Source organism: Lissotriton vulgaris, chromosome 5 (assembly GCF_964263255.1).
Source record: "Lissotriton vulgaris chromosome 5, aLisVul1.2, whole genome shotgun sequence".
NCBI classification, from domain to species: domain Eukaryota; kingdom Metazoa; phylum Chordata; class Amphibia; order Caudata; family Salamandridae; genus Lissotriton; species Lissotriton vulgaris.
In genome coordinates, this window is record NC_141693.1 from 1687354709 (window position 1) to 1687369901 (window position 15193).

The 15193-nt window shown below is 49.6% G+C and overlaps 1 protein-coding gene across 2 annotated transcripts in view; it reads left to right on the forward strand.

Moving 5' to 3' along the window:
* Positions 1-15193, forward strand: part of MARCHF10 (membrane associated ring-CH-type finger 10) — a 279236-nt gene that overhangs the window by 46534 nt on the left and 217509 nt on the right. The window lies entirely within an intron of this gene.

A 15193-nucleotide genomic window follows, 5' to 3' on the forward strand; every position in this document is an offset into this window, starting at 1 on the left:
TTTTTGGGGTACAGGCGTACAGGGAAAAAACAAAAAAATATTACATTAAATCAAATAAATAACATTAAAAAAAATAAAATTACATTAAATTATTAAGTGTTTTATTTATTTTAAATGTATATGTATTAGTTTTAATTTTGTTTTAATATTTTTATTTAATATTTGTAAAATTATATGTATTTTAAAATTATTTTTACATTATTATTAATACATTTTAAAAAACGATATTTTTGATTCCAATATTTTTGTACTACGATATTATTTTTTCGATATTTTTGTACTTACCTTAATGAAGATAGGATTCCGATATTTTTGCTCCGATATTTTTGCATTTCGATATTCTGTCTGTCGATATTATGTCAGACATTCCTGGGGAGCTTCTCCTTCGCAGGGAAGCTGGAGCAAGCCCGGAGCAACCAGGCAAGCAGTGTAGTTTCAAAAGGATGTCTTCCTAGGGCTCACTAGCCAACGGGCTAGCAACCGGGAAGACACGTTGAGCTGAAATGCAGGCGCAGGCCCCACGCGGCACTCGTGGAGTGTTGGAGGGCTGAGCTTCAGTGCAAATGCTGCTCGGGTCTGGGGCGTCTCAAACCCCAATGCACAACTTTGAGTGTACCTCAGAAGCTGCACGGTTAGCAAAGAGCAGGTAGTCCAGGGTGTCCGGTCCCACGTCTCTCGTGTCCGCCACGGGTCTCAGCTTTGCTGTGGATGTGGATCGGAGTCAGAGAATTCCGGAAGTCCAGTGCCTGAGTCGCTGAGTCTTCGGGTTTCGGCGAGAGCGTCGACAAAGCAAACCGGCAAGTTACTGGTGGTGCCTGTTTGCACAGGGTGGTCACTCCTTGACCACAAGGGAGATGTCTTCAGTCTTCCAGTCGATATGGAATGTCGAAGGTCCAAGAGTTTCGTTTCAGAGTTTCTTTCCAGGATAATCTAATGTCTCTAGTCACAGCTCCTATCTTTATACTAAACTAAGGGGCTGGATTACCTCCTAGGTCCCTCCTATGGGTGGAACCACGGAAGGGGGTGGTTACACCCCTTTCCCTTTGTCCAGTTTCGCGCCAGCAACTGGTTTGAACCGGGCTATGCATGGTGCACCTTGTGTACCCCAGGCAGTGTCTGGAAAAGTATCTTTCCATTGAACCCACCCTGCCCCGATACACTACAGGTAGTCTGGGGAGGTGCTAGCACCTCCCTCGATAGGAAACCTATTATCCAGGCCTCCCTTGCCGAAGTTTCGTCCAGCTGCAGGAGGTCAGACTCGTGTCTGTGGCAGCAGCATACATTTTGTGATGCTGAGGCTCTGTTTAACTTTAACCGGGTAAAGCAGTAACTACATGTCTTCTCCCTCTAGAAGGGTGGAATGCTACCCCCGCCGCCAGAACTGGCGGGGGGGGGGGTAGTATTCCAAAGTGTTTGACACCTTACACGACATGTTTTGATAAAGCCAAACCAAAGTTAGCATTAACCGCGAGGATTATAATGCACTTGAGAGTATATGGTATGGCTATATCATAGAACAGCTATAAGGACATAGTTCCGAAAGCTGCAGATGGGCTCAGCTCATGCTAGATCACCATCTGTTTTTTTTTTTTTTTTTAAATATATTTTTATTGCAGGAATTGGTAAATCGTTACATATTCGACCAGCATTATAGATCCAACAAAATCAGTGAAATGCAACCCTCCGTCCCCCAGCAGTATGTACCCTTACACAGCCATTCAGCCCACAACCCAATGGTCGGGCGGCGAAATCCAATGGGGGCTCAGCAGGGAGGCGAAGCTGGTCCGGATGATCCACTGTCCGTCATCTGCTTTTCTAAACAAGCCTACAAAACCCAAAAGAAAACCCCTCCCTCAAAACACTATGAACCAAAGTAATCCCTACCCAACCCCGCCATCAGTGCACGGCAACAACCGCATTAGGATCTGTGAGAGGACCCATGAGGAAAGTAACAGAGCTGTAAAGTGCAATTGCCTATCGGGACTCGGGGCGAGCTGCTTCCTCACTCTCGGAGTCGCTGGGGGCGCAATAATCCCTGAGGGCCTGCACTAATGTCTCCCATTCTAGCGCTGCCTCCTGTGCCTTCTCGTTACGCTGTCTCCTAGCTAGCTGGTATCTCAGCGTGCTTTCCCCCGCTGCCCACTTCAAGAGTTCGCTGTGCCACCGGCCCCCCGTCGGACCAGCCCCTGCCTTCCAGTTCCTGGTCACCTCTCGTTTAGCAAGGAGAAGCCCCAAGTCGATGAATTTACTGGTAATTTTGTTTTTGGGAGTATGTGGAAACCAGTGTAGGAGTCCCACTGCCGCATCAACTGATAAGGATCTCCCTGTCACCTCCTCCAGGGTCTTCCCCACTTCCATCCAGTAGGAGGACAATCCCGGGCAGGACCACAACATGTGGAGAAGGTCTGCCTCCGGCGCCGGGCATCTGGGGCAGTCCGCCGAGCCCGTAGCAAAATACTGTTGGATTTTCGCCGGGGTCAGATATGCCCGATGGAGTACGTAGTAGTGGACCAATTGAAAGCGGGCGTGGCGTGTGTCCTTCCAGGCTCGCCGCACGAGTTGGGACCAGGTCGTCTCCGGGATCTCCTTACCTATGTCCTCCTCCCAACGGGTTCTCAAAGTAGTGAGGGGGGCCAGCCCTTCATTGATCAGTCTACCGTAGAGGCAAGTGACCGCCTTCACCGTACCCGCAGACATCATGACGTATTGGCACACCGGAGATATAGGGGGTTCCTCTTGCCCGCATTTCCAGTGCGCCTGGATCGCTCGGACCAGGGCCGAGTGCAATAGAAAGTCGCCGCGAGGAACCTCGAAGCGATCAATGAGCCCCTGAAAGGGCAAGAGCGCCCCGTCCTCGTAGAGGTCACCTACCAATTGTAAGCCTGCGTCCTCCCAGTTTGCCAACCGTGACCAATCGCCGCCATGGGGCAGGGCCGTCAGCATCCCCAAAGGTATTTCGGGCGCATACGGTATACGCAGTTGGCCCCGGGCGTGGGCTCGGTTCCAACACAGGCGAATGGTCTTCTCCTCCAGCGACAAGTCCTGTAAGGCCAAACGTTGTCGTAGCGCTATGAAGGAGAGAACATGCCTGTCCATCCCCGTACCTCTCCTGTCCTCTGGGCCCCGGAATTCCCTGGCGATCTCCTGGGTGAGGGTCTGGAGCTGCGCCGCTAAGTAGTACTTTTCAAAGTCCGGCGCCGCAAGCCCACCCTCGGCTTTCGGCCTCATCAGGGTCCTGAGGGCCACCCTTCGGCGGCCCGAACCCCAGAGGAATCCGACTATCATTGACCGTAATAGTCTAAACGTGGCCGGTGGGACCCAGATCGGTAGAGCCCGGAAATAATACAGCAACCGGGGAAGCGCCACCATTTTGAGCAAAGCGATCCGCCCTGCCACCGAGAGCGGTAGTGTAGCCCAGAAGTCCATACTGCCCCGCAGCGCTCGAGTACTGCGGGCAATGTTCCCATCTAGGAGGTCAGATGGTTCGTGGTAGACGTACACCCCCAGGTACTTAAAGCAGTCAGGTTCCCATCTAATCTCTCTACTGAGAACAGGGCTAGGGGTGCCTCTGCGAACCGGGAAAAGACAGGTCTTAGCCCAATTCACATGAAGGCCCGAGACCTCACCAAACGTCGTGAGCGCCGTCGCAGCTCCATGCAGGGCAGCAACCGGGTCCTCAAGGAAGAGCAGTAGGTCATCGGCATACAGCGAAATGTAGTGTGGGCCCGAAGGTGTCCACAAGCCACTATAATGGGCTCCCGATCGGAGGTGCAGCGCGAGTGGCTCCACCGCCAGCGCAAAGAGAAGCGGGGATAACGAACAACCCTGTCTCGTGCCTCTCTCAACCGGGTATTGTGAGGAAATCAGCGGGCCCGCCCGAACCCTGGCCGATGCAGAGGCATACAGGACCGTGGTCCATCTGATAAAACCCTCGCCGAGGCCGAACCTCCGTAACACAGTGCTCAGGTAGTCCCATTCCAGGCTGTCAAAAACCTTCTCTAAGTCTACCGATAGGACCACCGGGCACGGGGCATCCACGAGCGGTTCTCCCAGCAAGCGGAACAACCTGCGGATGTTCATGGTCGTGTTTCGCCTGGGGATGAATCCAGCCTGGTCTTCATGTACCAGGGAGCTCATGTGACCCAGCAGCCTCGAAGCCAAGATGCTGCTCAGTATTTTATAGTCAACCGTCAGCATTGATAAAGGACGGTAAGACCCCAGATCGGACGAGTCCCTTCCCGGCTTGAGGAGGGGAACCACTAAGGCCTCGCACATCGAGCCTGGGAGCCGACCAAGCCTCTTCGCCTCTCTATATACTATCAATAATCTTGGGGCTAGGAGATCAGCATAAGCTGCATAAAATTCCACAGGAAGGCCGTCCAGGCCCGGGGTCTTATTCCTCGCCATCTTTTTAATGGCGCTGCGGATCTCTCCCAGTTCTATGTCGGACCCCAGGGCTTTCGCTACGTCCGGCTCCACTGTTTGGAGCTCCAGGGGTCGTAGATAATCATCGAGCCGGACAGGGTCTCCGTCAGAACGGCTGCGGTACAAACGTTCGTAGTAGTGCAGGTAGCAGCTCAGAATCTCAGGCTGAGTGTGTACCACGGTCCCGTCCGCCATGCGCATGGACGTCGTCAGTGAGGCCTGGCGCGTAGGGTTAGCTAGCCATGCCAGCAACGCGCTCGACCTATCCCCCTCTGCGAGGGATCTAACCGTATAGGCCTTGTAGTCGAAACAGCGCAGCCGTTCGACCTCCGCCGCCACCGCCTCCTTCGCCTCTGCCGTGCGTTCCTGTAATTCAGGGCGCCCGGGGCGGCGGAGTTCCAACTCGCGGAGTTTCCGATCAGCTGTATCTAAGTCGGCGAGGATAATTCGCCTCATGCCGACCTTCTTGGAAATACAGTATCCCCTCACCACCACCTTAAAAGCGTCCCATTCCAGCGCTCTCGAGCTCGCGGTGCCCCCGTTGGACGCAAAATATTCCGAGATCTTATCTCCTAAGTCCGCTTTGAAAACGCTGTCCTCAAGGATCTCAGGACGTAACTTCCAGGTGGGCACCGCAGGCACCCCAGGAAACCAACGAAGGTCCAGCAGGAGGGGGTATGATCTGAGATGGTCCTGGTCAAATATTCAGACCGGACCGCCGCTGAAACCAGTTCAGTCGAGCCAAGAAATCCGTCCAGTCTAACGTGTAACTCATGTAGGCCCGAGAAGTAGGAATAGTCTCTAGTGTCGGGGTGTTGCGCCCTCCAAATATCCGTCAGACCCCAGTGCGTCTGCCAGTCCCTACGACCTTTAGCCACACGGCGAACCGGAGAGTCAGGGAGGGGCGGATGCGAGCGGTCAGTTTCCACATCCACTACTGAGTTGAAATCCCCACCGAGCAGGAGGGGCCCGGAGAAGAAGTGGGCCAACGAGCCCGATAACCTGGAAAGGAAGGCAATCTGGTCTATATTGGGTGCGTACACACAGCAAACGTTTAGGTCCCTCCCTCCCAGAGTGCCCGAAATGGCCACATAGCGCCCCTCTGGATCTACCACTGCTTTCGTGACCTGGAAGGGAACCCCAGCTCTAATCCAAATTAGCGCCCCCCTGGCATACGCGGAGTACGATGTGCAAAAGACCTGCCCCCTCCACCTACGCTGTAGCGCCGCCCCTTCCGCCTTGTTCAGATGGGTCTCTTGCAGCAGCGCCATTTGTACCCCTCTACGCACTAAATAAGCGTGGACTTTGTGACGCCTAGACATGGTGTGGAGCCCCCGCACGTTCCAAGTAATGCATTTCACATTAGCAACATCAGCCATTGTCCCATATTGTTTGTGCAAAGTCTCCCCATCTGGGTCCCAACAAAGAAAGAGCAACAATCAACCCAGCACTGATGGCGGCCATTTTCCCCAACCAAAACTCAACAACCCCTGCTCGACCCAAACCCCCGCCCACCCTCCCAGAACAGGACCCAAATAGCACCATCTAGTTCCTATCCAAACCATACCCTCAAAAAAACCCCTGTCCCCGACTAATCCTGCGGTCGCCACCGTAGGAAGGCCTTAAGGGCCAGGTGCGGGCTGGGCGTTGGCAGTGGGCCCTCGATGCCCTGGCTACCAGGACTAAAGCAAGCCCAAAACAGTACTAGAAACCCTCGGGGCAAGAGCAAGGCACCCCACCCCCACTTCCCCGGGAGTCATCATCAATCGTCGGCTCCCGCCACCCCCGTTGCGGGCCCCCGTCATCATCAATCGTCGGCTCCCGCCACCCCCGTTGCGGGCCCCCACCCAAATGGATGTAGCTCACCCCGTTAACCCTGTCCATCCAGAAGGTCCTCAACCGATTTCGGTGTGATCACCGGCGTGTGGAGGCTTTCAGTCACCGATTCCTCGGAGTCCGTCGGTACCCCCTCGTCACCAGGGTCCGCTTCCTCTTCAATGGTGCCGTCCCGTGAGCCAGACAGCGCAGATAACACCTCCAACACTCCCTTCCGCTCCGTCGATGTCTCCGCAGTTGAGGGTCCGCCTGACCGGCCACGGCGACTCCGAATCCTCTTGGACCGCCGTTGCTGCTCCGGCTCCGCCGCTAGCTGAGATGAGGAGCTAAAGCCATCTTTTCCGGCTCTATAGAGTTCAAGCCAGTTACAGACATCCTCCGGGGTATCAAAGAATTGAGTCTTGTCATCGACAATTATGCGGAGCCTTGCAGGAAATAGGAGCGAGTATTGGATGCCCTCGCTCCGGAGCTCGCGCTTGACCGCCAAGAATGAAAACCGCCTGCGTTGGGTTTCATAGGTGTAATCCGGGAAGATGTTCACCTGGCTGTTCGCCACTTTGAATGGGCCGTTATGTCTGGCGGCATTGAGGATGAGGTCTCTGTCCCGAAAGTGCAATAACCGTGCCACCACCGGTCGCGGGGCACGTCCCTGTTGTGGTGGCCTCGCTGGGACTCTATGAGCTCGCTCCAGGGTGTAGAAGGAAGATAGACCCTCCGGGGCCACCGTGTCTCGAAGCCAGGCTTCCAAGTATGCCACCATGTCGCCATCCTCAATCTTCTCCGGCAGGCCCACCACACGAATGTTGTTTCGCCTGTTACGGCCTTCCGCATCTTCTGCTCGCTGCTCCAGGGCAGTAATCCGGGATAGGGCATCCTTCATTGTCGCGGCCAAGGTTCGCTGCGCCGGCTCCAAGGTTTTCACCGAGCCCTCCACTTCCTTGACCCTATCCGAAAGCTTGCCGTGATCCGCTCTAAGGAGGCCCAGGCTCGTCGCCACCTAGGCAATGTCCTGCTGGAGGGCCGAGCGTGTGGTCGCAATCGCCTCCAAGACGCGGTCAAATTGTTGCTGCATTGGAGCGCCACCAGAACTCTCCGGGTCTCCACGTTCCTCTTTGTCCGGGGCCTCCGAGTCTGAGGCGGCCGGGGTAGTCCCCTTGGCTCCTCTTGGTTTCCCCATGTCACCGGAGGCACACAGTGTGGATCCAGGGACAGGCGCCACCGGGTGCGGGCGTCGGCTATATCTCTCCCGGTTGTTGATCTTCGGGTCGAGGGCCAGTGATCCCCGTCTCCAGGGCCTGTTGGACCGTCTCAGCTTCGGCTCGCGCCACCACCACGTCGTCTGAGGGCACCGAGGAGGAGGCGGAGACAATCGGCGCCAGGTCGGGCAGGCCCGTTTGGTTGATGAGGACCCGGAGTGAGGGTCACCAGCGCCACCGGAGACTTTGTGGCGCCAAGGGGCTGTGCCTCCCATGGGAGTGGGTCGGTCGGGGAGATGCAGCCAAGTGCGGTTTAGGGAGTGGGCGCCACGGTCAGGGCCTCCAGGCGTCCGTGTGCCGAGATCCACTATAGTGATGGCATCCGACCATCTAGGCGCGATCCCCGTTGCCAGAGTCCAATCAGATCGATACCCAGACCCTCATATCACAGGGAGACGAAAAGGTGGAGGGTGCGCCGCAGCTAGTGATGCTCCTCCAGTCTAATGGTTCCGTCCAAGGGGACAATGAAGTCCGGGCGCCATGTTGGGTCGCACTCCGCGGATCCACAAACTTCGATTTTCCGTCGGGTCACCACATATTTGGACTGCGCCAGGTACCCCGGCAGGTCCCCGTCGGGCCGATCAACAGTTTGCGGGGGTTAGGGTGCCCCACGGCCTCCGATTTACAGGATAATCCCGGGCTCAGTCCCGGAGCCGAGCTCTCAGGCGACCATCGCCATCGGCGCCCAAGCCACGCCCCCCCATGCTAGATCACCATCTCACATAAAACCAAGCACTCTGCCTTCAGGATTGTCAAGGCCTGCCATAGGAGTGACTTATAGGTATATATGTGTCTATATATAAGGTAAGACATAGGTATACTATATCTAAGCAAAGGGTGATTACACCACCTTGCCCAAGCTGCGTGATCAGCCTGTGGTGTTAGTCTGGATGGCCAGCCAGGGGTGGCATAATTCATGCTGCAGCCCTTGGTAGGCCTTGGATGCACCTATGCCCTGGGTTCCTATGGTACACTATACAGGGGCTCAGAAAGGTGACCCAATATCCAGTTAGGTATGTACCTAAAGTACATGGTATCAATTTAGAGAGAGAACAGCTGGGCTGTGGGTCTGATTAGCAGGCCCACAGCCACATTAAAGTCGAAAAAACCAGAGTATCACATCAAAAAAGAGGGGGTGACCATAGGAAGCAGACCCTACTCTCCTACAATTCACTCCTCTCTTTGCTACATAAAGTTAATGTGAGCTTCCTTACTCTTAAACTCCATATCTACTTCCATAAAACCTTCCATATGAATAATGGGCTCCATCAAAGCTTTGAGCCAGAATGTCAGATTCTTCCAAACCCCCAAACCCTTGATGCTACCAAACCTCTCCATAAAATACTACTAAACCTCTCCATAAAATACTCCAGAGTAATTATCGTCCACGGCGATCCTGAGTCAGCCATAAGTTCTATTTCTCTATTCAGTATGTGAACCTTGCACTTGGGTGGTTTGACCTCTTCCTTTTCCCACGTCTGGTTATCAAGGGATAACACTATGTATTTATCCATGTCAGTATATGATCCACACAAACACTTCACACAAGCAGATTCTTTGGTAGTTTCCATTTTACTACCGGAAGTTGTAATTCCCTTCTTCTCCCCATTGCATATTTGTGAAAATTGCTACATTCTTTTCCAAGACTGGGACAATGGGGTGACAAAGCAATGTGGTTAGGACTGCCAAACCTATAACCTATAATGTCGTACTCCTTTCCTACAGGTACTCTACGGCCCTGGTTATTACTAATGGTATAAATAAACAACAAGAATCCACCAGATCGGGTGATGTGTTCCCTACAATGTCGGGGAGCACATAGTGTTTTTAAAATACCCCTCACACACCAAAAGGACCCCTGGTGTCATGCTTCATCATTCGGGTCTTCGCACCGCTCTACAGGATGCGGCGTGCTGCGACCTACGATTACGCGGGAGCACTGATATTAGACTATGCGTGGTGTGTGTTAGGGTTGGGTGTGAGTATGTGGTGAGGAAATGTGAGTTAGTGAATGTTTAAAAAGTGCCTGGCTCGTGGGGTAGGTCAGAACTAATTTAATGAGCCCCCGGGCTGGCACTATTAAAATGGGTGCAGAATGAGGTAATTATGTGATATTAAGCACAGTACCTCTTTGGGTGCGTCAACATGTTTCGGAGATGAACTCCTTCTTCAGGACGGGGTGCACCACACCCCACCTTCCTCACGTTTTTTTAAAGTAAAAAAGTGTATAATACAAAAAAGTGAAGTTGTAGTACTATAATGTTCCTACAATTAGAATGAAGTTATGCCAATATGCAAGTAACCTAGAAGGAAAAAGAAGACCACAATTGTAGAAATCAACTCCTTAATATTTACACAAGGTACAGTGACCTGTAAAAAATAAATGGTGAGGGTCACTAGACAAAATTGATGTCATGCTACTAGTGCAGTTGACCCTGTTGAAAAAAGGGACAAAATACAATACAAACATACACAAAACATAAAACACACTCTCTAGGGCGTTAGATTCCTTGTGCCTATAGGACATAACTTTATAGGGTGAAAAAGTCAATTTTTAGAGGATAAAAAAGAGGCATACTTCTTGTCCTTGGTACAATGCCCCATGAGCCTCCATAACGTTGGGGGTTACTCTGGCCCAATGGCTCCTGTAAAACAATACAGAGTATAGCAGTTGTTGGTACTTACAGGATGGAGAGAAAATGGCCCAACCGTTTCAACAAGATTTTACTCACGAATTACAGCAATCGTCATGTCCTTGTTCAATTTTGTCTAGTGACCCTCACCATTTATTTTTTACAGGTCACTGTACCTTGTGTAAATATTAAGGAGTTGATTTCTACAATCGTGGTCTTCTTTTTCCTTCTAGGTTACTTGCATATTGGCATAACTTCATTCTAATTGTAGGAACATTATATAGTACTACAACTTCACTTTTTTGTATAATATACTTTAATAAAAGTGAGTAAGTTGGGGTGTGGGGCACCCTGTCCTGAAGAAGGAGTTGATCTCCGAAACATGTCGACGCACCCAAAGAGGTACTGTGCTTAATATCACATAATTACCTCATTCTGCACCCATTTTAATAGTGCCAGCCCGGGGGCTCATTAAATTAGTTCTGACCTACCCCACGAGCCAGGCACTTTTTAAACATTCACTAACGAACATTTCCTCACCACATACTCACACCCAACCCTCACACAACCCTCACATACACCACGCATAGTCTAATATCAGTGCTCCCGCGTAGTCGTAGGTCGCAGCACGCCGCATCCCGTAGAGGGGTGCGAAGACCCCAATGATGAAGCATGACACCAAGGGTCCTTTTGGTGTGTGAGGGGTATTTCAAAACACTATGTGCTGCCCACCATTGTAGGGAACACATCACCCAATCTGGTGGATTCTTGTTGTTTATTTAAACTCTCTGGGAGAAGGAATCCACTCCTACCTCTCTCTCTCCCCCCCTTGTTTTTTATATTACTAATGGTACACACTTCATCAGTAGATTTTGCCTTCTTAGAAGTAAAATCTTCTGCAGTGCTCATCCAAATTTCAGAATGCTCTATAACCTTTGCTGTGGAAATAGTGTTCTGCAAATTTGGATCACCCATCACCCACAGACGTTCTTGCACCTTTTTATTTTTAACATTAACTATAATTTGATCTCTTATCATTTCTTCTCTTAACGCACCAACATTACAATGTACAGCCAAACCATGTAACACTGTGAAAAAATTATCAACATTCTCTCCATCTCTTTGAACTCTTGTTGAGAATTTGAATCTATTTATTGCTAGACTATATGAAGGTTTAAATCTCAGTTCCATCCTTAGAAGTTCTTCCTCAAAAGCAGTTCGCCCCCCCCCCCCCCCCCACCCTTTGAGATGCTACAGGGGGCAACGTTCTGAAAACTAATTGACCCTCAGATCCTAAACAATGGAGATTCATCTTTTTTTTCCTGAAGAGTCTGGTTAGACGCTTTGTGAAACCCTCCACTGATCTCAGCGAACTCAAAACTCTGTCCAATCTCTCTGCGCCCATCCCCAGCAATGGTACTGGAAATTATCATTAACAAGCAACTCACGACACACCTGGAGCAGAATGAGCTACTCAATGCCTCCCAATCTGGCTTCCACAGCAATCACAGCACTGAAACCACCCTGACAGTAGCCACCGACAACATCCAAACCCTCCTCTTCCAAGGAGCAACAGCAGGAATGATCATCCTCGGCCTCTAACCAGCCTTCGACACTGCATCCCACCACATGCTGATAGAAAGACTCCACCACATCGGCATTCAAGGGGACACGCTTGGATGGATCACCCACTTTCTCACCAGAAGAACCCAGAGGATCAACCTCCCACCTTTCACTTCCGAACCCAAGAAGATCACCTTCAGTGTGCCCCAGTGCTCAACCCTGAGTTTCCTACACAGACAACATCCCACTCATCCTCTCACTCACAGACGACCCCACCACCACCAGAACCAACTTCCACAGATGTATGATAAGCATCGCCAACCGGATGAAGAACAACTGCCTGCAGCTGAACACAGACAAGATGGAAGTACTGATCTCCGGCAACAGCAGCAACACATACAACTACTCCTGGTGGCAATCAGACCTAGGACCCGCACCCACTCCCTTCGAACACGCCAGAAACCTTGAAATCATCAATGACAACAAGAGCACCATGAAATCATAGATCAGCTCCATCTTCTCCGTCTGCTTCCTCACCCTGCACATGTAACATAAGATCTTCATATAGCTACCCCTACACATGAGATGGAACATGACACAGGCCCTCATTACCAGCCGACTGGACTACGGCAATGCCCTCTACGTAGGAATAGTCACACACTTCCTGACAGAGACTTCAAACAATACAGAACGCTGCAGCCAGACTCATCCTCGACCTTTCCAGAGGACGCACATCACACCCCACGTCAAGCAACTTTTCCTGGTGCCCCCTACAGAAGAGATGCCAATTCAAGCTGCTGACCCACACACACAAGACTCTACACAACCAAGGACCTGCCTATATTACCCAGCTCCTGAACGTCCACCACCCTTCAAGAAGACTGCGCTCTGACTCCCTTTCACTTTTCCATACTCCCCGCATCTACTTAAGCAGAAGTGGAGAATGCTCCTTCTCCCACATTGCAGCAAAGACCTGGAACAGCGTCCCGATGCAACTCTGGACCATCACCTCACTTCCAGAATACCGAATGGCCCTTAAGACCTGGCTGTTCAAATAAGCCTCTGGGACCTGCAAGCGCCTAGATACCCTATTGAGTTATTAGCTGCACTTTATAAATCCTGATTGATTGATTGATTGATGGACAGTGATGCAGAATAGAAATCTGTTTTAGATTGACTTGTCCAAGGAGAGCAATCTGCAGATTAAGTTATTTTAAGCAAATGGTAACCTTTATGTTGTAGAGTCTTAAGTTTAACAGACCAAATTTGATCTCTATCTTGGTGCATTTTGACCCCTTGATATATGGTTATATGGATATCAATTTGTTTGGTTTGATTAAGGCCATCTCTGTTGAATGTGAATGATAGCGTTCGATTCATGCACATGTTCCGATAGAGCGGTCTGACAGCTCAAATAAATGTGTGAGAAAATGAGATACCTCCGATTCTTTTATAAATAAAATACCATCATACCCAATTGAAAGCCTTTTCTGCATCAAGAAAGGGAAGGTATCTTGTTAAGTCAAAGCAACATCTTGCATTGTAATCATGAGGTTAATATGATCTGTAGGGCAGCGCCATCAGGCGAATCCACACTCAGATAAGACGTGGGAGGGTGAATTACAGTTAAGCCTATTAGCCAATATTTTTTGAATAAGCTCTCTGCTCCACATTCTATAAAGAAACCGGTAGATATGACGACAAACGTTTGGGGTCTTTATTCTTTTTATGAAAAATGCTACATTAGCCCTTAACCAGTTATAGGGAATGTTTCCTGTAACCATGACAATCCTCTGGGAGTTCATATTTTCTGTGGCTTTATTAGTGGATCTTGCTCAATGACATTGCTAAGTTCAACTAAAGCAATTCCTTCACAAAGTGTCTTCCTGAAAATACCATGCCTTAATCATTTCATAAAATTAATTTGACAATAGATCTTCATGATAAAGAATCATATATAATTAAAAGATTCCAACTCAGTTACTTATATAAGAGCCTCCTCTACCCTTGTTTCATTTTTAATACACCAAAGATTATCACAAGTTTGGCTATCTTTAGTCATTAGAACTAGGATTTGTTTTGAATATATTGGCTGTTTTCTTACATAGGGTTGGCACGTGTTTCATGTGTTTCCTGTAGATTATTATTATTTCCACATATACTGCTCAACTGTTACCAGAGGGTGTATTACTGCGTAAGCAAGAAAATAAAATAAAATGATCTCAGTGGGGAAACTCATGACTAGAAAGAACGCAGGGCAGAATTTATTAAAGTGTCTAAAGACAGGTTCTAAATGATTTCCTAAACAATAGGAGATCATCGCTTTGGCATAATTGGATAGGCAGGGAATTCCTCAACTGTGGCCTGCACAGAGAAAGAGTGACCACCAAGTAGTCGTCTCTTCACTTGGGGCACAATACGTAGATTGACCTTAGCAGAGCGAAGCAGGCAGGAAGGTCAGTAACAACAAAATCTCAATTGTAGAAAATGAGGACCAGACAAATGTAGAGCTCTGTGTACTATACACAAAGCCTTGAACTTAATCCTCTTTTAGACAGGCAGCTAATGCAACTCCTCCAGCATTGGATCTTTCATAGATTGACATACTTGAATCATTCCCCGTCGTCAAAGTGGGAGTCCCATGGTACACAATAAAGCAGTACAACAAAGCACACATAGCTTATAATGGCTAAAATACATTTATTTGCTTACTTATCCACATCATTTATAAGGAACCAAACGTCAGTCAATCAGGCGACCGCACCCTCTAGTACACTTCCCTCAGTGGCATCTTCCATCAGATTTTCCACCGCACATCGTGTGAAGGCAGTCTCCCTGAGCTCTGCTCAGCTTTTCAGCATTACTCATCTGAACCATTTTTGTCATCTAGAAGGGCACCTTTAACCTACATCTAACAGCACCTAACTAACCAAGATGTCAGAGTCACTAAAGAAAGGACTTTTCAGACTCTGTGGAACTTTGTGGGGAAAAAGAGACTTAATTGAGTAGACCCACACAAGGAATGTATTTACTGCTTACACCCCACCCACAAGGTAAAGGTTTGTAAAATTTGCTGCACTTTTTCCTCTAAGACTCCTAAAGATAGAGAGGGGAGGCTTCTTATATGGCTGTAGAAATTGAAAACGAAACGGGCTATTGTTTCTGAGGAGGAGGATGGTGAGGATTCATCTCACTCTCAAGTTAGGTCACAAAAAAGGAAAAGGTCAAGTGACCATGGGTCATCAGAGGCACATAGAAAGGCCTTAAAAAAGACTCATCATGAGTCTTCAAGAGAGAGGACATCAGAAGAGCACTCTCACGTGGAGAAAAAAGAGAAAATCTCCACAGAAACTGCAAAATCAGAGCCAACTACTCCTTCCACCAACTTGGCTTTAAAGTAAAAAAAAATCCTCCTCAGAACTGGTGAGGATAACTTCTAGTTTGGCCCTTAAAATGTCAATGACGATAACGTCACCGGTG